General features: G+C 43.6%; 1 long non-coding RNA gene across 4 annotated transcripts in view; it reads right to left on the bottom strand.

Annotated features, from left to right (window-relative positions):
• The window catches only part of LOC144773384 (uncharacterized), an 898081-nt gene that overhangs the window by 293678 nt on the left and 581272 nt on the right, over positions 1-23131 (bottom strand). For all 4 annotated transcript variants that reach the window (XR_013599969.1, XR_013599968.1, XR_013599971.1 and 1 more), the window contains exon 4: positions 20627-20687. This is a non-coding gene — a long non-coding RNA (uncharacterized LOC144773384). The remainder of the gene's footprint in view (positions 1-20626; positions 20688-23131) is intronic.

Here is a 23131-nt window from a genome sequence, read left to right as displayed (position 1 = left end):
CGGAAGAGTCTGAGAGCTTCATTTAGACTTCATAGTGAACTCAAAATATTACAATTTCTGGGGGAAGCTCTGACTTTGGAAATTAGTGGCTGCATGTCCTCCACAACACTATTTTTATGGTGGAGGAAATACAGCCAATGACTTCTACTTCATATTTAGAGTTTCCTCCAGAAATTAAAGAATTTTCAGTTCCCTCCAAACTAAGGCTCTGAGTTTATGTTACAGGAGGAAGTATAGGTTAACTATTCTTCACTCCACCTTTACATACCTTTAAGATACACATATTGCCAAGGTACATGTGTGAAGTTTAGTATAATAGATCTAAACTTACCTTCATACATTTGCCTTCATGATACTTTGGTAATCAATAAACTGGCTATAATGTTTCTAAAGTGCAATTCTATATCTCAATATTCTGGTAGTATATGCGTGTAATGGCCCATCCTTCAACTCTCGAGTTTATTCATGCCAGCCATGATACTAAGTAACCTGATGCTGCCTGCCGACCATAGTTCGGTTTGTACAAAATAAAATTAATGAAAGGTATTATACAGGGTCTACACATTTTAAAAAACTGATGCCACTAGTAATATGTATTTTAGAACATGAATATGAACAATTCAATCAATCAATTCAATTCTTTATTAAGATATGGAAATCAAAAGGAGGTCCACTTAAAAAGTTACAAGAAGATCACACGATTAGATAAACATTTTGCATTGTGCAGAAAGACCCTTACCATAAAATATCATTCGTATAAGAGACAAGATGCAAGTCACTCACTTTTAAAAGGATAAAAAATGTAGCAGCTTTTCATGAAAGTACAATTTTGTACAGAAACCATGACAACCATGATGTCATCCGAAAATATATCTTGAAGAAGATTGTAAATAAAGCTTATATAGTTATAACGAATCATCCTTCGACCTAGCAGCGAAAGTTAAGTGCAATATTCTGCGGATAATAAGAGATACTAATAAAAACACCATTAAGAAGAAGAAAACAAGTATCACAAAGAAATTAGACAGTAAAATGCAATTATAATCACTTTATCGCAACAAATAAATAGAATTAATTATATACACAATGCAAGCAGAAAAAAAGGAAAAGTGACAAAAAATCTAATAAGCCAAGCTCAAAAAAGAAAAAGAAAAACTTCATACAATCTAGCAGCAGCAGTTCAGTGCAAAGTTCCATAGTTGATTTAGGAACGCTTTAAAAACAATAAGGGAAATAAAGAACAATACTATAAGGGAGTTGGATACAGTTACAATTCCTTTAAAATAACAACTAAATAGAATTATTTGGGTACACAATTTCATTAAGTACCAAAGTATTAAGTGGCATACACACTAATGGCCTTAGTAGATTTTATAATGAAATGGGCAGTAGGCATTTTTCACACATGGTGTCTGTCTTTAAAGCAAAGGTCCCGTCAACACTCCTGTATGCTATCGAGACCATTCAAATAGTTGAATGGAGTTTCCTTGATAAAATAGAGGGACAGATTTTACGCAAACTAAATAATTTTATCACTCTGGTCCCGACTCCAGCTATCCACCTGGAATATGGTCTGATAAGTTCACTCGCCAAAGGCTTAGCCAGAGTAATCCGATGGTGATATTTGCTAAAGAATAGTGACACGGATAAAATAACAGGCTTCCTAAATCGAGAGATGATTGGTGAAAAGACTGATAAATACTCGTTTGCACGAGATTTCACCGTAGCAATATATCTTTTTAGCACGCAAGAAGAGCTAGTGCTCTCTCTTTCACCGACGGAACTTAAAGATTTTTTTAAAAGCATGAGCTGCACCATTAGTTATCAAAGAGATCTTAAGAAATGCCGACAGAAGGAAAGATTGAAGACAGTAGTTAACTCCTGTAATCCGAGAGCGGCCCAGAAATATTTATTGTGGAACTTGGATCATGGGATTCATTGTTTTTTTATTTTATTCCATACGAACCTCTTACCTATAAATGATTTAATGGCAAGCTGGTCTCCCCCACTGAGCACAGGACGACATTGTAACCTGAGCAATCTGGACACTCAGAATAAAGATCACATTCTGTTTGCATGCCAAGTCCTATTACCCCATTGTATACTTCTACTACGTCCTTTGTTTTTACAGAATAATATCAAAACTGTAGCTACAGCTCGTGAGTTTCTCCTTTCCCCAAAGAACAAGTTATTCTGCATAACAATCTTCAAGCGTTTTAAGGTGTTTTTAAAATTGGTTTAGTCGTATTTTTAATTTTTTGTCTTAGACAGGGGATATGGGCACAATCGTTTTATTCATGCATAGTCATACTATGTCCTAACTGTGGAATATGAACAACATAATTTTAAAAAATGAGAAATCAATGCATTGAGATATATAACATAAATAAATTACGTTTAGACAAAAAAGGACTTTAATAATGATTTAAATAACATACAGGAAAAAACCAAAAGGAAAAAATGATGGACGGAATGCTGAACAATGCAAACATTCACCCCAGGCACAAAGATTTGGTTTTAATCCCTTGCTCTTTTGCTCACCACCCCACCACAGTTTGGACCAAGCCATATGCAAATCAGGCTTGACCCTGTTCAATAACATAGGTGGCATTGTGTATAGGACCTTTGCTGCCTGAACCCTCAGTGCATTTCATTAGAGCACATAAACTCAGGTAGCTGGGACTGTGACTACGAAATTTGTTTTCTGTGCTCAACCTCCAATTTATGAAACATAAAATTTTACTGAATCACAGAAACAGTTGTTGATTGCTTGTCATGTATTACGTTTCCAGGTAAACTATAGAATCACGCTATGAATTTAATGCTACAGAAAGCACATTTTCTAATCAGACATAAAGCTACCGAGTATTGTTTGTGATCTCAATGCGCCCATTAAGAGAGTCCTCGTCTTCAGGAACTTTTTTTGATGTCTCATGAATTGATCTTTATAAACAGAACCTTCCTTCAGATATCAGAAATGTTTAAACCTTGTTAAACTCGTCATCCATACAAATTTATTTTTCAGATTTTACATTCTATTCCCACTCAACTATATTCCACTATATTCCACTTCAGCCTTCATCCTCTGCCCCTTTGCTTCATACCCACAGTCTATTTTATCTTTATCTCTATATACACTCATTTACATATTCTCACATCACTGATAAATGTGCAGGATTATGGTCACTCCTCGCAAAAGCTTACCTGGAATGAAAATGTATTATAAATTTGCAGTCAGTCCAGATCCTAACTTTGCAGGTTATATGTGGGTTGCATTTAATAGTTAAATTCTCTACTATTTAAAAGGGCATTAAGGCTTCTAAAGGAAACCAACGCTTCTGCTGCATAAACTAGTAGCTGCCATATTTGGACGGCAGCTGCCATTTCAATGGTTTCTGCTAAAACAGGGACTTAATTTTTTCGTCCACTCAATCAGCTGAATAACAATGCTTTCAGAGACTTCCATCATATTGGGTTGCCAGAAGGGCTCGTGGTAAAAAGTATGCTGGACAGCGGACTCCCAATGAACCTCATTCTTCTATGAGATACTCTATCATACAAACTCGCTAGAAATAAGGATCATCAGTCTTAAGATAAGCAGACATAGTCAGCAACCACTCACCCTGCCCCGATGTTACCTACACAGTTAAATAATTTAAAATGGTTACTCAATACTTTTGCCTGAGGTTTGTTCTCACTCTGCAGTGTCAGCTCTCCCCAAATAAACCGCTGAAACTTACTCTTTGCTTTGTGACTTCTACTAAGGGGACAATCCTCTTGTGTTTGTATTAATGCGACAAGTCCTGCCGCGGTGGAAGCCCTGCCATGTTCCATGGACCATGTGCTGGTGCCAACCAACGTCAGCATAGGAAGCAGAGGGCGTGGGAAGGAGAGTTGAATGGTGTTGCTGCCCTGTTGGAAACCTTCATCAACCCACTGAGGAATTAATTGTATGTTATCTGTGATTACAGGGAAGACTCTACTGCGAGGACATCAGCAGGCACTACAGCGACCATCAGGCAGCGGGATTGTCTCTGCCCCCATGGGCGTGTATTGGACTTAATACAGGTGTCCTGAACTTACTTGCCATTTTCACTACGTCAGCCCATGAAGAAGTGCGCGCAACGCACTAAACGCGTCGGCAATATTGACATTGATCCCTGATGTTTGTTCTCACTCTGCAGCGTCAGCACTCCCCAAAAAAAACTGCTGAAACTTACCCTTTGCTTTGTGGCTTCTACTAAGGGGACTACCCTCTTGTGTTTGTGTGTATATATATATATCCAATTACCGCTCCAGGTGCTAAGATCCACCACACAGAGAAAACGGACACTTTGCAATTGAATTCACTGCTGACTGCAGTCATACTTTATTTTAAGTTTTTCATCAGCGCAAAAGGACGAGATGACGCGTTTCTGCCAGCAGGGTGGCCTTGCTCACATATATAGTGAATATATATCTATATATATATATATATATATATATAGATATATATATATATATATATATATCTATATATATATATCTATCTATATAGATATATATATATATATATATATATATATATATATATATATATATAGATATATATTCACTGAAAAAACCACAGGTTTCAGGGACGTTATAGTTAGTTGGACATTTCACTCGTACAAAACCAGAGTAATTCGGCCGTTATAGTCAGTTCAGTTAAATATAACTTGCGCCCCCGCAATGCCCTGCTGATGACAACACATATTACATCATTCATGACATGGTCAGTGACATCACTGATGACATCCCTGGTGACAATGATGACATCATCCAGTGACTGTGTGTTTCTATAAAATTTAAATATATTTTATATATATGCCAAGGTGTATTGAAGAATGAGTGGGTGTATAATTGTCTGGATGGATGATTTAATAGGTGTGTGACTGACTGTATAAGTGAGTGATTAAATGTGTCTTACTGAATGCATGGGTTAGTGACTGATACAGACATTCACACAGTTTAGTTTTATAAGTTGGAGTGTAAGAGGTTGCATGGGTTGGTGAGTAGCTAAATGAGGATCTATATGGGTTATTGATTGGTTGTCTGAGTATCTTGATAGGTGCCTGAGTGTCTGTGTGGGGGTGTGTGAGTCTGTGCATAAATGTGTGAGTTGATGATTTACTGGGTGTATGGGTTCAAGAGTGCACCTGTGAATGGCTGTATGGGTGGTGAGTGTGTGTATGGGTGTGTTGTTGAGTGAATGGATACATCAGTGGTACATGTGTGAGTAACTGCATATGTGAAAGGCAGTATATGTGAGTGTTAGAGTGTATATATGACTATATGTGAGAGTGGCTGTATGGATCAGTGTGTGCTTGTATTAGTTATTGTACAAGAATGTAAGTATGTGTTAGTTTGAATAAGCGAGGTGGTGTGTGTATAACGGAATAGGTGAGTAAATGGGAGTGTGATTGATTCTTAACATGACTGACTAGGTGTGTGCGTAACATTATGGATGAGTGGTGGTGTGGGAGTGTCTGGATAGATATGTGAGTGCATATGATAATGCCGTATTGATGGTTCACTGCATGTATGAGTGACTGTATGGGCGGATGAGTGGATGTGTGTGGGTATGTACTAACTGGTACTGGTGTGTCTATGGTTTCGAAAATGGTGGCCTGCATTTTAGAATGGGTGTATCAAAGGTTATATTAGGGTATGAGGAGTTGCATCAGATTATCACGTGGATGATGTCATCAGTAATGTCACTGACCATGTCATGAATGATGTAATATGTGACTTCATCAGCAGTGCATTGCGGGTATAGTTAGCTGAACTAACTATAACGGCCACATTTCTCTGGTTTTGTACGAGTGAAATGTTCAACTAACTATAACGTCCCTGAAACCTGTGGGTTTTTTTGTGATTTTTAAATGCTAATTTCTGACTATAAAGTGCCTCAAACCTATGGTTTTTTCAGTGAATTTCAAAGGTTTTTTAACCCCTTCCCTGCTGGGCAGATTCCCCCGCTGTGCTGGGGGGGCGCGCGCAGCGCCCAGGTGCTCATGACAAGCTCAGCTCGTCATGCAGCACAGTTCTCGTGTGCTCATGATGAGCTGAGCTCATCATGACCACACCCATTTCATTAGAACGTTCGCACAGCAGGGGAATTAGCCCAGCATGCGAGCGTTCTAAAGGCCATGACGAGCTCAGCTCGTCATGAGCACCAGAGCACCGTGGCTCATGACGAGCTCAGCTCGTCATGAGCATGCAAGGGGTTAAATGCTATTTTCTAACTATAACGTCCCTGAAACCTATGGTTTTTCAGTGAATTTCAAAGGGTTTTTTAAATGCTAATTTCTAACTATGCCTACAAAGGTAGGACATGTGAAGAAAGAGGAAGAAAAGCACAGAAAGAAGGAAGAGAAATGCAGAAAGAGGCAACAGAAGTCCAGAAAGATGAAGAAAGGTGAGTGTGTGGTGAATTTATAAGTGCTTGTGTTTTGGCGCAGTGACTAGATAAGGACATGGAACTGGCTGGGTGATTATAGGAGTGCATGGGTAGTGACAAGGAGATGGCTGGACTGCATCAGTAGTGCTCAGGGTATTGTAGCAGTGCATGTGTTAGTGCCTAGGTCATTGCATGAGCATATGGGTAGTGACTGGATGAATAGAGTACTGCAAGGAGAGTGCATGGTGAATTTATAAGAGCTTGGGATTTGGCGGAGTGATTGGATAAGTACACACATGTCACATCAGGCCCGCCCCCTCCCTTCACCACTGTGCAAACGCGCCCCCTTGTGTGTTTTAAGTTGGGGGATTAATTCCCATTGAATCCTGAGGGTCCCTTGGGGCCAACTAGCCCACCAGGTACCTTCAGTAAGTGCACAGAGCTGTGTTGCAGAGAGGTGGTCTAAGGCCACGCCCCTTTTTAACCTCTTTGCAACGTAGCTCTGTGGCGCTTACTGGAGGCGCAGTTCAGGGACCCTCAGAATTCAAGGGGATTTAATCCCCCAACTTAAAATGCGCCACAGGGAGTTTTTACACACGTCAAATCAGGCCCCACCCCCTCCCTTCACCACTGTGCAAACGCGCCCCGTAGTGCGTTTTAAGTTGGGGGATTTAGTCCCCTTGAATCCTGAGGGTCCCTGGGGTCCAACTAGCCCACCAGGTACCTCAAGTAAGCGCCACAGAGCTGCGCTGCAAAGAAGTGTAAAAAGGGGCGTGGCTTCGGACCACCTCTCTGCAACGCAGCCCTGTTGCGCTTACTGGAAGTACCTGGTGGGCTAGTTGGCCCCCAGGGACCCTATGGATTGAAGGGGAATCAATTCCTCAACTTAAAATGCGCCACAGGGCACGTTTTCAGAGTGTTGCTGGGAGGGGGCGGTGGCTCCAGCGCGATGCTGGCTTTTGTTTATTTTATGTTTTTTAGTAGGGTGGCTATGTGGCCCCCCCTTCCTTTCCTATTTTTTGGGCCCTGGGCACCCCCTTCCCAAGGGCCTGACCACTATTTGTTTTTTTACACGGAAGGGGGCCCCCTTCCCCAGGCCATTTTCGGCCCCGGGGACCCCATCCCCCGGTTCATGGCCAACATTCTTCTTTTTCTTTTATATTTGGAGGGGGGCCACTTGCCCCCCCTAGGCTAATTTTGGCCCAAGAACCCCATCCCCCGGGCCCAGCCCCCCTCAGGCCAATTTTGGTCCCGAGAACCCCATCCCCCGGGGCCGGCCTTCTCCTTTTGTTTATGTTTTTTTATTATAGGGAAGGGGGTCACTATTGGCCCCGGGGACCCCATCCCCTGGGGCCTGGCCATCCTTTTTTTTTTGGGAGGGGGGTCACGTGGCCCCCTTTCTCAGGCCAATCATGGCCCCGGGTACCCCCATCCCCCGGGGCCGGCCTCCTTTTTTTTCTTTTAGGGCAGCCGCGTGGCCCCCCTCCCAGGCTACTCCTGGCCCCGGGGACTCCATCCCCCCGGGCCTGGCCTCTTCGTTAGGGACCGTGATGGGAGCCCCAATTCCCCCAGGGCCCCGCAGGCCCCCAGCCTCCTGCGGGAGCCGGCATTGCTTTTCCTCATGGGGAGCTGCTGACATGCAGCTCCCCGTGTGGAAAAGCAATCTGCTTTTGGATTTTGGAAGAGAGAGCAGGTTTCCCTGCTCTCGCTTCCAAAATCCAAGGCAAGTTTGCTATGACAGGGCGGGAGCCGCGCGGCTCCCGCCCTGTCATAGCAAACAGCAGTGTCCTGGGGGTGGGCACCCCGGGTCACTGCAGGAGGCGGCCCTGTGGGGTGGCGGTCGCCAGGGCCATCAAGGGCTCCAGGAGGGGGCGGCATGGCCCCCCTCCCAACTATTTAAATCCCCGGGGAGGTGGTGGTCCCCAGGGCTAGGGGGTCCGTAACGGGCCCCAGCATTTGCATTTTAGTGCCCTGGCGAGGTGGCGGTCCCCGAGGTGTGTGGGGGGCTGGGGCCCCCCACACAGGTTTATTTTATTTTTTTAAATATGCCCCGGGGTTGACGATCCCCGGGGCAGCGGGGAGGCCGTGTGCCCCCGCAAATATTTAAGAAAAGTCTCGGGGGTGATGGTACCCTGGGCTTGGGGGTGCCTTGGAGGCCCCCCACACAATAATAAAAAAGATGGTGGTGGTCCCCTGGGCTGCGGAAGGGCCGCGTGCCCTCCTGCATATTATTAACATAGCCCTGGAGAAGTGGCGGTCCTCAGGGCTGCGGGGGCCCTTGTAGGCCCCCGCTAATAAATTGGCAGTGCCCCTGGGACCTGGCCCATCCAGGGGCCTCATTTAAATGAAGCGCATTTTTTTTAAATAATTCCGGCGGGGTTCACGACCCCAGCACGAATGTTGCCAAAATGATTTAAAAAAATGTTTTTTGGGCCCTTGGGGTCCTTGTGGGAACCCCTGAGCATGCCTAGGGGTCAGCGTGTTTCTACCCTGCCCCCTTCTCTTATTCTTTATCTTAGTTTCACTGGTTTCTTGTGACTGTTCTACCAAGTCACAAGATGGCTGCCAACACTTACTGGTTTGGAATGTTGGCAGCCAATCACAGTGAAGCTCGTGGTCGGGAGGGTTCGCAAACCCACCGCTACCCCAGATATCAAAACATTTTTTTTTTTTTATTTCTCAGCAACTACTGAACGGATTTACACCATTTAAAAACAGAGGTTGCTTTCTGAACCAAGCACTACCTTTTTGCCGAAATTTGGTGTAATTCCGTTCAGCAGTTCGGGCTGTAGCCTTGGCTAAAGTTTCCTACGGAAAATTGATTATCCACCTTTTATTTTTTGAATTTCTCAGGAACTACTGAACGGATTTACACCATTTAACAAAATGGACTCTTTCTGAACCAAGGGCTACCTTTTTGCCAAATTTGGTGTAATTCCGTTCAGCAGTTCAGGCTGTAGCTGTGTCTAAAGTTTCCTATGGAAAATAACATGGGGAAACGCGTTTTGGGACCCCCGTTTTTCTCTTGACGAATCACCCCGAAACTTTCAAGACAGGAGCTGACCGGAGCTGATCACTAGTTTTGAAAATTCGCGAAGATTCGTCAACCAGCGCCAAAGTTATTGGGAAAACAAAAAACGCTTTTCCTATGGACAACAGGTCCTAACTATAACTACCTACCTGTGACCGCCAGTAGGTAATATATATATATAGCCTCACCGTTATTTCTTATAAAATGTAAACATGTTAGATCTACATCCAAAATTCCTGCACAGAATTAGCCGCTAGAATTCATTTGTGATAAGATGACTCTTTGAATGGTACCAAAGAGGTTAGTTTTAGAGAGATTTGTTTTGAGATGTGCAGTGGATTCAAGATATAAATAAGTTATTGATAAACAATATGACAAAAAATCATCAGTCAAAAGAGTTCCAAGCATTTTTCCTGGGTGCTGGTGTCCAGGGGCGGATGGTGTTTAAGGGTGAAAGGGACGTTGCCCTGCCATCGCGGGGGGGGAGGGGGGGGGCGAAAAACCTACAAGCAGCCTAGTCAAAAAGCTAATGGTTGCTTACTTTTGACCACCAGAGATGCTTGTCGTTTTTTCTCCCTCTCCCCACGAGGTGGCAGGGTAATGTGCTCTTTTATGAAGGATTTAGATTTTTTTCGTTCAGCAGGAGTACCTCATTACACATGTGCCGAGCGAGCGTGATGATTCTCGCCCTAAAGGCACAAACCTGGCCTGTGACATCACTTTGGAATGCGTTTTAGCAGCGATGCACAGGCTTGCTATTGGGCGTATATTGCTCTGGCACAAGGCGGGGTCTGAAGCGTTCCATTCATTTAATGGAAAAGGGCGGGGAAGACTCAGAGGGACCAGGCTGAAGTGGGTGGCTCTATGGAAAACTGGCCTCACCTCCTCCAATGGTGGTGTGGCTTGTATTGGCTGATGATGAGACCTGAGGGGTGCAGCTTTCGATTACGAGGTCAGGGAGTGCTGCAGTGCACGTGACATGACGTGATATGCTGTGGCAAAGCTATACCTCGTTGCAGGAAAACCAGGACCCGGCCAGAATTGGAATGGAGGCGGTTCGGGACCTCACCCGGTAAGGTAATTTCTTATTCCTCCCCCCACCTCCCCACGAGTTTGACTCATGTCGGCCGGCCCAAGCTAAAGTCTAAAAATTTTTAATTTGGCATATTAGCTCACACTCTATTTCTGACTCCATGGGCTCATTAAACCTGTACAGCGCTCCGAAGCTGGCGGGGGAGGAACAGGAACTTGCATTTCAGATGTTTAAATAGATTAAATATATATATAGAGCAGCAGTCTCGTCGTTTGCCCAGTTATTTTCTTAAATACAACAGAGCAGGGAAGCCTCCAGAGCAAGAAACTGGAACCATTAATGTCTGCGCCTGCCAGGTGACCCCAGGTCACCTCCATGGCAGCCTAGCGCATTGCCAGCAGCGCTTCACTTGCAGCGCGACCTGCTAGTAGCTAATAGCTATTTTAAAGTACCCGTTTTGTCTTTTTATTTAATTTTATTTTTAAGCATTCTACCCTGATTTTAATTCTGACGGCCACGCATACTCGCGCTTCAGCCCCTCTTTCACGCACTGTAATAGTTTGCTCACCGCACTTGGCGGGTCCCGCGTCCTCGTCTTGTTTGGCGGCCATCTTAGGTTGGGGGGGTCGTTTGCACGCTCTAGTCCTCTCTCTAGGAGGCGAGCAGTGCATAAATTGAGCCATGCTTACGCGCAGCGGTCACGCGCTGCGGGGACGCCAGAATGACGCCGGAGTTACGCCAGAGTTCAGCCCGTCTGCGCCCGTCCGCGCTGAGGTCGGGCTGCAGGTCGGGCTGGACCTGGTCTCCGCTCCTCCTCACCCTGGTAAGACTCGCTTGCGCTATACATTCTCGTCGCTTTTGGCTCTTAGACCACGCGCATGCCCCTTTTTACATGGTCTTACTCCGCTAGGGATACTACACTCGCGACGATGTAGGGCCTGCTCTTCCCTATTCCATCCTCTAGCTAGCGGTACGACTATCCCCTGTCCCTTCTCCCCAAGGCCTACTATTATTCATAATACTGGATTTCTATTAAATGCGCGTTCTTTAATCAAACACAATCTTGCCTTTCACGACTTTGTGGATGAAAGACAGCCTGATTGGGTATTTATTACAGAGACCTGGGCCTCTGACTCTTCTGGCCATGACCTTCTTTTAGCCATCCCTGAGGGCTATTCCCTGCATAGGCTTGATAGATCTAAACGCAGAGGAGGAGGTATTGCTATTCTTTTTAAATCCTCCTTGCTATGTACGGTTAAGCCACTTTCCTCGCCCCAAGATCGCTTTGAAGCTCTCTACTTCTGTATCACATGTGCCCCTACAGTTTCTTTTACGGGTATGTTGATTTACAGGCCGCCTGGCTATAGAGCTAATTTTGTCTCAGACATATTGAGGATTATTGAACCCTACTTTGGAAAGCCCTCCTTCACCATCTTAGGCGACCTCAATTTCCATCTTGATGAGGTCCACGCTAAGGATACGTCATCACTGGTTGAATCTCTTGGGGCCTGCGATCTTATTCAGCTTGTTTCCAAGGCTACTCACACAGCAGGTCACATTCTTGACGGGGTTTTCTCTAATGATCCAAAACTCTCCAGCGGTACACCTCTACCGTTGGTGTGGACTGATCATTTTGCGGTCCCCCTCAAATTAGCCTTTTCCACCTCTAATCTGACTAAGAAGGGGACTAACCCTTTTGTTTCTAGGAGAAATTTTAGAATTCTTACCAATGAGGCTATTGCTCCTTTTATTCCTACACCAGAGGCCCTCTCCCTAAAAAATGCGGATGAGGCAGCACAAGATCTGCAGGACTCCATCACTAAAGCAGTAGAAAATCTTGCCCCCGCATCCCTACAATATGTAGCCCGGCGGAAACCATCTGCGCCATGGTTTTCTGACCGTCTTAGACTACTAAGACAGGGCTGCAGAAGCAGTGAGAGGAGATGGAGGAAATCCTGGGATCCCATATACAGGGAGGCACATAAGTCTGCTCTGCGGGAGTATAAGCAAAAAGTGGTAATAGAGAAGCAGGAATACTTCTCTAATTTGACCAGCTCACTCACTTCTTCCAGGGAGCTGTTTAAAATTGCGGACTCATTATGTTCCCTTCAACTCCCTGACCCCGTAGTCAGCTCTCAACGGCTCTGTGACGATATTGCAGACTTTTTTCATAAAAAGATCTCTGATATCCATACTTCCTTAGAGGTACAACGTCTTTCTCTGGATGAAGACAGTCTATTAGGTATCCGTTCCTCCGAGTCACTGGTTACCGCTCCTCCTAGCCTCCTCTCTGATTTTCCCTCTATGTCCCGGAGGGATTGAATCTTCTCCTTGACAAAACGAAGTCCTCCTCTCCATTGGATCCGTTGCCTCTAAAAAAGTTAAAGGAGTGCAGGGATAGCCTCCTGCCCCCTTTACTTGAGGTGATGAATAAGGCCATAGCCCAAGGCATTTTTCCATCAACATGGAAGAAGGCCATTGTGAGGCCGCTCCTTAAGAAGCCCTCACTTGATCCTGGTCTCTTGAAAAATTTTAGACCGATTTCTCTGCTCCCTGCACCGGCTAAACTTTTGGAAGCACACTTGAATTGCCACCTTTCTTCCTTCCTTGAAGCTGCGGAGTATCTTGACATTACCCAGCACGGATTTCGAAAACATCACAGCACAGAATCTGCTCTCACCTTTGTAGTCGATAACATACGACGCAAGGTGGATGCCGGACAAACTACTGTTCTTGTGCTATTGGACCTCACAACCGCATTTGACACCTTGTCTCCTGCCATTTTAACATCTCGGCTTAGGGAGGCAGGTGTCACGGGTTCGGCCCTGAGTCTCCTCCACTCCTTTCTCCTTGATAGGGAACAGAGGGTGATGCTCGGCAACCACCTCTCCCCAGCTACATCCTTGCAATGTGGGGTGCCACAGGGGTCGGCATTAAGTCCGACCCTGTTCAACATCTATGTGGCCCCCCTTGCTAGGCTGGTAAGATCTCAGGGGATGGAGGTGGTATCATACGCCGATGACACCCAGATTATGGTTTCACTTACTCAGTCCTCTGTCGTATCATCTGCCTCTAGCTTCAGGTCCTGTATGCAATACGTTGCAGATTGGATGGTTGCCAACTTCCTGAAGCTAAATGGCGACAAGACTGAGGTCTTGGTCTTTGGAAAGGACCAAGACATCTGGTCGAGTGAGTGGTGGCCTACTTCTCTTGGCATCTGCCCCACTCCCTCGCAATCTGCCAGAAATCTGGGTGTGGTATTCGACACTTCACTCTCGATGTCCCTACAGGTGAATCGGACCGTCTCGACCTGCTGGGGCGTGATCAAGACGCTCAATAGAATCCGCAGCTATCTGTCTCTCCAAGCACGCAAGCAGATTGCAGTTGCCCTTGTTGGTTCCAGGCTAGACTACTGTAACTCTCTCTACATGGAATCCAACAAGGGCCTTGTTCACCGTCTGCAAATTGTGCAGAATGCTGCTGCACGCTTTGTCCTGGATCTACCCAGGGCCTCTTCTGCTACTGCTGCGAGGAGAGACCTTCACTGGCTTCCTATTCAGCACAGAATTGATTTTAAAATTCTGTGTCTAACTTATAGAGCTCTGGAGGACGGCTCTAAGAACGCTATCAGTCATCTGCTCACTCGCTATCACCCTACAAGGTGTCTGCGTTCATCGGGACTACTTCAACTTGCTGTCCCTCGTTTTAAGCTTACCAGATGGGGAGCTAGGGCCTTCTCCGTCGTCGCGCCACAGCTTTGGAACATCCTGCCGATGGAGTTGAAGGTCCTCCCCTCTCTAGCGCTCTTTAAAAAGGCTTTAAAAACTTGGTGCTTTTCGAGAGCCTATACAGGTTGAGCTGCCTGGTTTTTTTTTGTCGTGAGCTGGATTTGGAATTAGGCGCCTTGATGCCCATTGGGCTAAGTCCGCGCATTATAAGACTTCCTTTATTATTATTATGGCTGAGAGCGTCTTATGTTGACGAGCACTAGGCTGTAGGGCTCCTGCACAAAGCACGGGAGCGCCAGGACTCAGCAACACTCGTGAAAACATCGAAAACAAGAAAATGACAAAGGGATAGTTTTGTGTTTGTACTGTGAAACCCTAATAGTGCTTTCGGTTATGAGCATGAAAAGTTGGTCGTATGGGTGTCAAGGGGGACTGGGAGCATATTGACAAAGCCACTGCAGTGCCACAAAGAGAGATTACAATTATCCAGCACACAGGGCCCTTAATTGGAGATACAAAGCTTCAATGACCTGCTTTGCTTAACGAGTACAATCAGAACAGCAGCCATTGCAGTCTCAGACAAACAGAGTCAGCATAGAGAAAATTGAGGCAAATAGTTTTTCCCTGTCTCCTTTGATTACTCAGGGTTGCCTTCCCTAGGAACAGTTCACTAATGTTTAGTGCACCAGTGAAAAAAAATGTCTCCGTGAGTAGCCCTATACAGAGAAAAGGCATTTTTTTCAGGCCTTCTGACGTAACATGACACCATCACTAAGTAGCGCCACTAGGCTGCTGAATTTGAGCAAACCGGTCATGATCCAAGATGGATGTAGGACCAAGGAAGGATACTGAGGTGTTGTCACAAGGGAAAGGACACAGGAGTGCAAGATGGAAGGAGTACTCTTCACGTATACTTTGGGAGAGTTTAAGGGTAGAAAGTGCAAGATCACAAGACCCAGCCTGGGGAAATGGATGCACAGATAGGGGGCATGGCAGGCCCTCAGTTGTAACAAGATAGGACAAAAGTTTGCACTGTGCAGATAGAATGGCAGACGGAGCAAGGGGTCAACAACAGACAGGGAGAGAAAAGAGAGCTAGATATAGACAAAAAGAGAAGGGGGACTCACTAGGGTAACACTGGGCGAGAGATTAGAGAACGCCACCAGGAGGCACATGGTGAAATCCTTTCACAAGGTGGCATAGGCATAAGAGAGAGATTGGCTGCACTGCAGGGATGGGGTGCAATGAGTACAAGGGTCCCTCGGTGTAATAGTAGCACCAACAGTTCTGGGTGCTAGCTGTCGCCACTTGGTGCAGAGATCTCTCTGCTGCATGCTTGGCTCTTCAGTATCTTTAAGTGCATGACCAAGTCCTCTCACTGCGCACCACATGAGGTCAACTATTTATATTTTAGAAAAGGTGTCTAATCTCTTTTTTTGAACCAATGGAATGCCTACCATTTAAGTTGTACAGAACACCGCAGCTCAATGCTACAAAACCATCTCCCAACTAACTTAGGGCTTGATTCACAAAGTCAGTTCCACTTGCAAACCAGGTTTACAAACAAAATGGAGCAGCCAGGCATTCGCAAAAGGTGACCTCGCAGCCATAATTCAATTTACTCCTGTGTTATTGTAAGTCGCAACTATGTACAATTGTTAAGGAGTATCAGCCTTATTCATCAACGGCCCGTTTTGCGAGCCCCTAATAGCGATTCATAGCGAATCGCTATTAAGGACTCGCAAAACGGTATTCATGTAGGAATTGCTAAATAAATAGCGATTCCTACACATTCCTTATTTGCGAGTAGCAAATTGCTAATCGCAAATAAGGAAAAACTCCCCATTCATTCCTATGGGCCAAAAGGCCCATAGGAATGAATGGGGAGTATTCCTTATTTGCGATTAGCAATTAGCTAATCGCAAATAAGATAGCGATTTAAAGGGTGCCAGGGGTGTCCAAAGGACACCCTATAGCACCCCTTAAATGCAAATTGAAACAGGTGTTGCGCACACACATGTCCAAAGGACATGTGTGTGTGCAACATGCAACTTAGAAAAATGCTTTTAAAAGCATTTTTCTAAGTTTTTGCTATTTACCGAGAGGTCTGACCTCTCGGTAAATAGCGGCCCGAAATTGCGAATTAGCAATTTAAAAATGGTTGATGAATTGCATTTAAGGAATCTCAAATAGAGATTCCTTAAATGTAATTCCTCGCAATTTAGCGAATTAGCAATTACTGATTTTTGCATTTGGGATGATGAATTCCAAATGCAAAAATTGCGCTCGCAAAGGGCCAGATTCTCAGATTCTGGCCCTTTGCGAGCGCAATTCGGCTTGATGAATCAGGCTGTTAGTCCCTCTGTCCAGGAACAGGACACTGACCCTTCCCACTGCGGCCACAACTGCTCACTCCTAAGTGTGGTGTAACTTTGCATTTTTCATTATGATTGAAGTACTTTTTTACTGAAAAAAAATAAGTGCAGGGGCCCAAAGTTTTTCTTAGTGGTCCGTGTCCCTGAATACTAGGATTTCTGGATCCATACTCGTGCCTCTGTCTTCAACCACTCTACACTTTCTTCTGCATTATACATATCATGTAGAGTCTTTTCCTTGCCTGTCATACTTTGTCACTGTTTTCCTGACTTTCTGTTCTTCCTTCTTTCTCTCTTTTCTGTCTTTCCCTGTCCTTCTCAGGGTGAATCTGATGATGAAAATCAAAGTACCGCCCTCAAAAATAAATACAGGTGCCCGGCACCTGCAAACTCCTGTACTGGAAAACCAGAATTATATGAATCAATATTAAGGCATGGAGGCAGTTTTGCATATGTTCAAAAACTAAAATCTAGATGAAAGAAGCAATGTAATCGGTTGCATGTGTATAATAGACCATGCAATGAAAAAATGAATATTTCCCTTTAGATCTGACTGTATCACCACCCGCTGTCAGGATTCCAAGATGCCCCATTGCTTGTTGATGTGCTGTTTTCGAGCTTTGTCAACATTCACTCAGAGGTTTCAAATTCCCCAGGTCCATGTGCGAGCAGCTCATACAGTATAGTTTTTTCTTTGTATTCTGGGACTCCTGGTCCTGACTTTGTAACTGTGACTACTTATCCTAGTAAACAGATTAAAAAACTTGAACTGACTGAGCTACTCTTGCAAGGAAATGGGAAACCCTCTTCTAGAGAATCACTGGATCAGAGCACCCATGTTTCTTAGATCTTTGCATGATTAGCTCATCCAGGCAAGGAGTTTGCTGTGCATTCTGGGACTTGTAGACCTATATATCTCATTATACGACCAGGACTACAAGACTCACAGTGCAAAGCTAAAACCTGGGCTGGATCAGCTACTCAATTAGTTTAGGTCAACCCTCACTTCGTTTTTGACTGTGAAGAGTAAAGTGCATGTGTTCTCTAATTTGCTTGAAAATGCACCTTCTCGGTGCGCTCGCTCGTCACGGTGTGCTCCACCTCAAATTGTACGCCCCACCACTTTCAAATGGCACCAGACGCCCCTGCTGGTGTCCAGGGTGCAACAGACAAAAAAGGGTGGAGAAAAAGGCTAACATGTTTGTCAAGCAGCAATTTTTCATTGATGGTTTCAGCTACTGTCTCTGTCGACAAGTACTCTCATTCAGAGTCACTAGAGCAAAGCCCACATAAGGGACATTGGTGGTGAAATGTTGAGAGGTAGATTGTGAGGAATTCCAAGTTGTTGGAACCATCCATTTAAAAAATGTAGGGTGTGCCAAGGTGGCAGAGACATATAAGTGGCACCGATAGGAACATGTACAGAATTAAAAATTAGGATGGACAGGAGAAGTGTCTGGGATCAAAGTATAATACAGGTTCTTTCTTGAATATGCTAGTGATCTGTGTACTGTCAATTCATTTCAGGAAACAGACACATAACCAATTGTTTTGTAAAGCTATTGAGCAGGATTGTGTAGACCAGTGATTCTTAACCTTCTGATCTTTGAGGACCCCCACTTAAACATTACTGAAACCTAGGGACGTCCTCTGAATCATAATTGGAATCCGGGTACCCCAATGAGTCATTTCTGGAAGCCAGCGACCCTAGACTAATCATTCCCATTGATTTGAAATGCAAAACAATACACAAAAAGTTCAGTCATCAAACAAATACACAAATTATGAAATATCCTATTCAATTCACAAGTGTATATATATATATATATATATATATATACACACACACATTTGTGTCAGCTCGGTTTCTGCTCAAAGGAAAGCGAACGTAGGACATATATATATATATATATATATATATATATATGTGTATATACATATATATACACATACACACACACACACATTTAAATGGGAAGGTTGGAGCATTTCTAAATTAATTGAGCCACATATTGTCCATACTATATTCTATTTGATGCACTTGCACTGCTCCCAAAAATCAATCTAGGGTACTAACTTAATATTAACCTCCAATTTCAAATTCCTTCACATTTACCGAACATTTGACATTTTCAGTCATACTTGTATCATCTTTATTCAGATAAACTTTATTATTTAATTCTCTAAGTATTTGCAGACCCCTGGGTCGACGGAGCACAGATTATGAACCACTGGTGTAGACTATGATGTTGAATATAATGGATAGATTGAAGAACGCTAATGCACCTTCATCTCCATTTTCTTAGGAGAGCATGAAAAGTTGAGTGATATAATTGTTGGTACTAGCTGTTTAGACAGCGAACTTGCACAAGTCAAGTAGTTTACAGTCAAATATGTGTTGGAGGATTTTGATAGTGATTTATGAGTGCCATTTTTCTCTTTCCTTTGTAGGGGTGCCTTGTGTTAACATTGGGTCATTAAAACGTGTATGGTAATAACGTGAAAAGTGAAGTGTTGGGTATCTTCCAATGTAAACTTTAAGAGATTAGAATTGCAATTATATGTGGTTAGACGAATAACTGAAACTGTAGAATTCGTACATGTAGCCAGTGAGTAGTCACACAATTGATGTGCTTATGCAATGTGCTGATTTGAATGGCTCAGTAATAATGTTAATTTGATAAGTGTGCTTCATGAAGTTATGCGCTATTTCTTATGTGAATTTGTAGACCTGAGCTGTATTTTTCCCCTAGAAGCTCTCGCATTAGATGAGCTAGTAAATTTCATGTGCATGTTTACGTTGTTCTTTCTCACTTTTCTGTTGCAGGTGGAGAAATTCATCCTTGTTAGTTACAATAAGGTCCTTTGTTTTAGGAGTTAGGCTAGGGAGGAGAAGATACATTCAACAGTGATGCTGATAATGAAGGATTGTTGTACTTTCTTATCGAAGCGAGCCTGGGAAGCAAGGTCATCTAGCCAAGACCTGGGAGCTTCGCTGGAGAGTGGAAAGTTACCTACAAGGAGCTGGCTTGCTTGGATGCCGTGATGAATTCATTTCAGGATATTACTTGCAAGTTAATTTACTGAAGTAGGGACAGTGTACATAGAACGTCTGCCTTGCGATGAGAGAGAGAACATCTTAGAACAAGCTCTATAGCCGTATGCTACTTGACCCATTTACACGTGAAGAGGCTTCTTTAGGGAGCGTTCCCGTGCTGACATCTTTACAGAACTTGCCTTGTGGAAATGTTAAGTAGGGATGTCATGTTAGTGGTAGTGTAGGGACAGAATAATGATTTTTACCTAGAAACCTCCAATGAAGGGGACTCTTGATGTTGGAACCATCATTTTCTGTATCCTGATGCGGGAACTGGTTATCTTGTGCAGGCTGCACTGCCTTAATTTCACCCATAGGTTTGGCTTTGTATTTGTTCCAATGTATTTCTACACCCTCATCTTAAGGTGCTTGTATGTCTATCTGTTCTTGGCTTTGTAATAAATTAATCAAACTTAATTGGGAGGTTGTGATTCTTTGGAGTCATAGTTCATTGGAACAGTAATGATTGATTGGCTAATGACATTTCTCCCCTCCACAATTTCATGCAAATAAAAAGAGAGATCAACCTAGGGTTCCAGATAAATCTAGAACGTGGAAGCCGGCTCCTTCAATACCGACTACTAATCTATAACAGCTATTTATATATATATATATCAGGCTTTATTTGCACTTCTTTAAGCAGAGGGACAGCAGGCCATTTTCCAGAGAACAATTTATGCCAATGCAGTCAATGGGCTGCAGATCAGAGGTCTGTAATAGTTAGAATCGTCCAAAAATAGAATACAAATGAGATTATACTATTTTTAAAAATAAATTAGGCCACAAGGGTATAGCTTAAGTATGTTTAAACACACAAAAATGTTATTTACTTAAAAGCTTTCAATAGAGAGAAAATGCAATCTTATTAACATATTGAGGAATTGAACTAGGCTGTTAACTGAAAAGTGTACAGAGACACAAAATACAATTAATTCACTTACTTTGAATGCCAGATTATGACAACACAGCAAGTTGCCTGTCTTCAGAAACACCAGCCAGGACCTAATAAATAATACATAGCTTTTAGAGATTACACATACCATTTGTGAAGACAATTGAAAGTAAATACATAATACTTGACATTAAACAATTCATGAAGAACACAGAAGGTTAGTACATATTTCTTTACACAAAGTGTAAAAAAAACTGCTATATTGAGAATCATGAGCTAAGTGTTTGGTAACATATGATGACTGAGTACCCCTTTAACCCCTTGTGCGCGGCTGCGATTCTGCGCCTGTGCGACACATTCCGATCACGGGTGCGGTCATGACGGCCGGGAGCCGTCATCAGCACACGAGCACTGTGTGCCATGACGGCTCCCGGCCGTCATCAGCATGGAAGGGGTTAAAAATATATTCTTGAAACAAGGATGTCCACTGTTTTGTATGACTTTCAGTGACCTCATGATATCCAAATCAATACGTAACATTGTATTCTTCAGCCAAACTTTCCACACCAACCGTCCATGGATGCACTTTTACATGTTCCTTCTTCAGGACACTAACGACAATCAATGAATCACTCATGCATCAAGGCAAGAGCTCAGGTGAAGAATTCAATATCTGATGCTGACAGATAATGTCATGCTCTTAATAGTAATCATTATGAATGTTTTAAATACAAGCACCACATGGCGCAGAGGGTCTAGTATCACATCCTGTCTTTTCAAAATGGCAAACAAGGAATTGTTCTAGATTTAAAAAACAAAAGTTAACTATACGCCATAAACATATGGTCTATAATTATTAAATTAGTCAAATACATATCTCCATGCCCCCACCATTGCCACTGTTGATAGCACTTTGGATTTTCGGCATTACCTGCACTGTCAAAAATATAAGACAGTTGAAAAGATATAAGTGCCTTCTGTCATACATTAGCCTCCATCTGGGTGGTGTCCAAATACATCAGGCAGCCTAGTTCTTGGATTTTCATAAACCTTGACCATAACTTGGTGCTGCACCTTGGGATACTGATATGTTGCTCATTTAACACAATTCAAGACTGAAGTGTAGTCTGCGAACAGGAGTATTCCTAACAATGAATGTGGCCCAGACAAAATTAAGTTTATTAATGAAAGATATACTTGAAACAAGAGGCCTGTTTTATCTTCTAGGCTCGCTCACAACTCAACAGTGAATTAGATGCAGGGCCAGACTGGCCGCAGCGGACACCGGGCGTTTTTCCGGTGGGCCAGAGGCATGGGGGTCGGCCAGTTTTGCAGCCGTGGGGCTTGTTTTGTCACTGGGGCCGGTTTTGCAGCAGTGTTGCAATATTGGCCCCCTGTAGCAAAATAAAAGTGCCAACTGTGCTCGCAATTAGAGTGTCTCAGTGCCACAACCCCCCCTCCTCCCCGGCCAAGCAGCCAGTCAAGTGGAATTGCCAGGCTGGTTTTTCTTCCCAGTCCGGCCATGACTAGATGTCATGGGCTGATGTTGCATACAGCTGCAAGCAAGATAAATGAATCGCCACTAAATAGCACCCTTACGATTTTCCTTAGCAGAAGGATATAAATTGCCTACTAGCGTGTAGCTTTATTAAAAAAAGTAGTTGACTGGAAGAGTATGTGAGTTTTTCCCTTCCAACAGCACAAGACTACCGACTACTGTAAATTCAGCAGAAAATTAACTTAAGGCACTTTTCGGGCTACCATGAAACTTTGAAAATTACAGGTTCCTCGATGATATCATCGCTCTCAAATGTAGGCAGAACCTCCGGGTTCTTTTTTTTAATGAATGCGAGATGACGGCAGTTACTGTGATGCAAGAGATGCCTGATTGGCCGGTGGACATCTCAAAATCTGGCAGGCAGTTACTTCCTTAGGACGACAAAGTACTTCACTTCTTTGCCATGAAGGAGTAACCCATCTGCCAAACTCAAAATTAGGCCCAAATTCCCCAAACCTAATTGTTTACTAACAAAGACAAGATGGAGGATTGTTCTCGTACAACCTTGAATGCGATTTTCCATATTCTTCAGTGAGCTAACAATACTCCTTATGTCTCAGAAATCAAATTCAAATCAACAGTGAGACAGAACATATTTCAAATGCTTTCAATTTCATCTCCAGTCCTTCTTCAGTGCACTGCACAAAGATCAGTAAACAAGCATTTACAATGCAATAGGTCTCCCAGTATTAAAGTTTGAGCTATTGGCATTGTATATTACAATGTGTTACATTAATTTGTTATCAAACTCTGAATTGTTGTATAAAGATGATTTGTGTCACGTGACTTCCCTACCATCTCCTGCATGGCCTGCTGCCTGCAATGTCGTAATGCAAGAGGATGTTCCTGAAAGAACTTTACAATCTACTTCAGCAAATGTGACTTTGCCTATTCACTGGATCAACAGGTGTGAATGAAAAACTCCGACTCATAGCTTCACAATAAAGTTAACAGTAACGCCAGGGCTGTAGCAAGCACCCCCACCTGCAGAGACAC

Source organism: Lissotriton helveticus, chromosome 8, assembly GCF_964261635.1.
Source record: "Lissotriton helveticus chromosome 8, aLisHel1.1, whole genome shotgun sequence".
NCBI lineage: Eukaryota > Metazoa > Chordata > Amphibia > Caudata > Salamandridae > Lissotriton > Lissotriton helveticus.
This window is presented reverse-complemented; position numbering and strand designations above follow the sequence as displayed.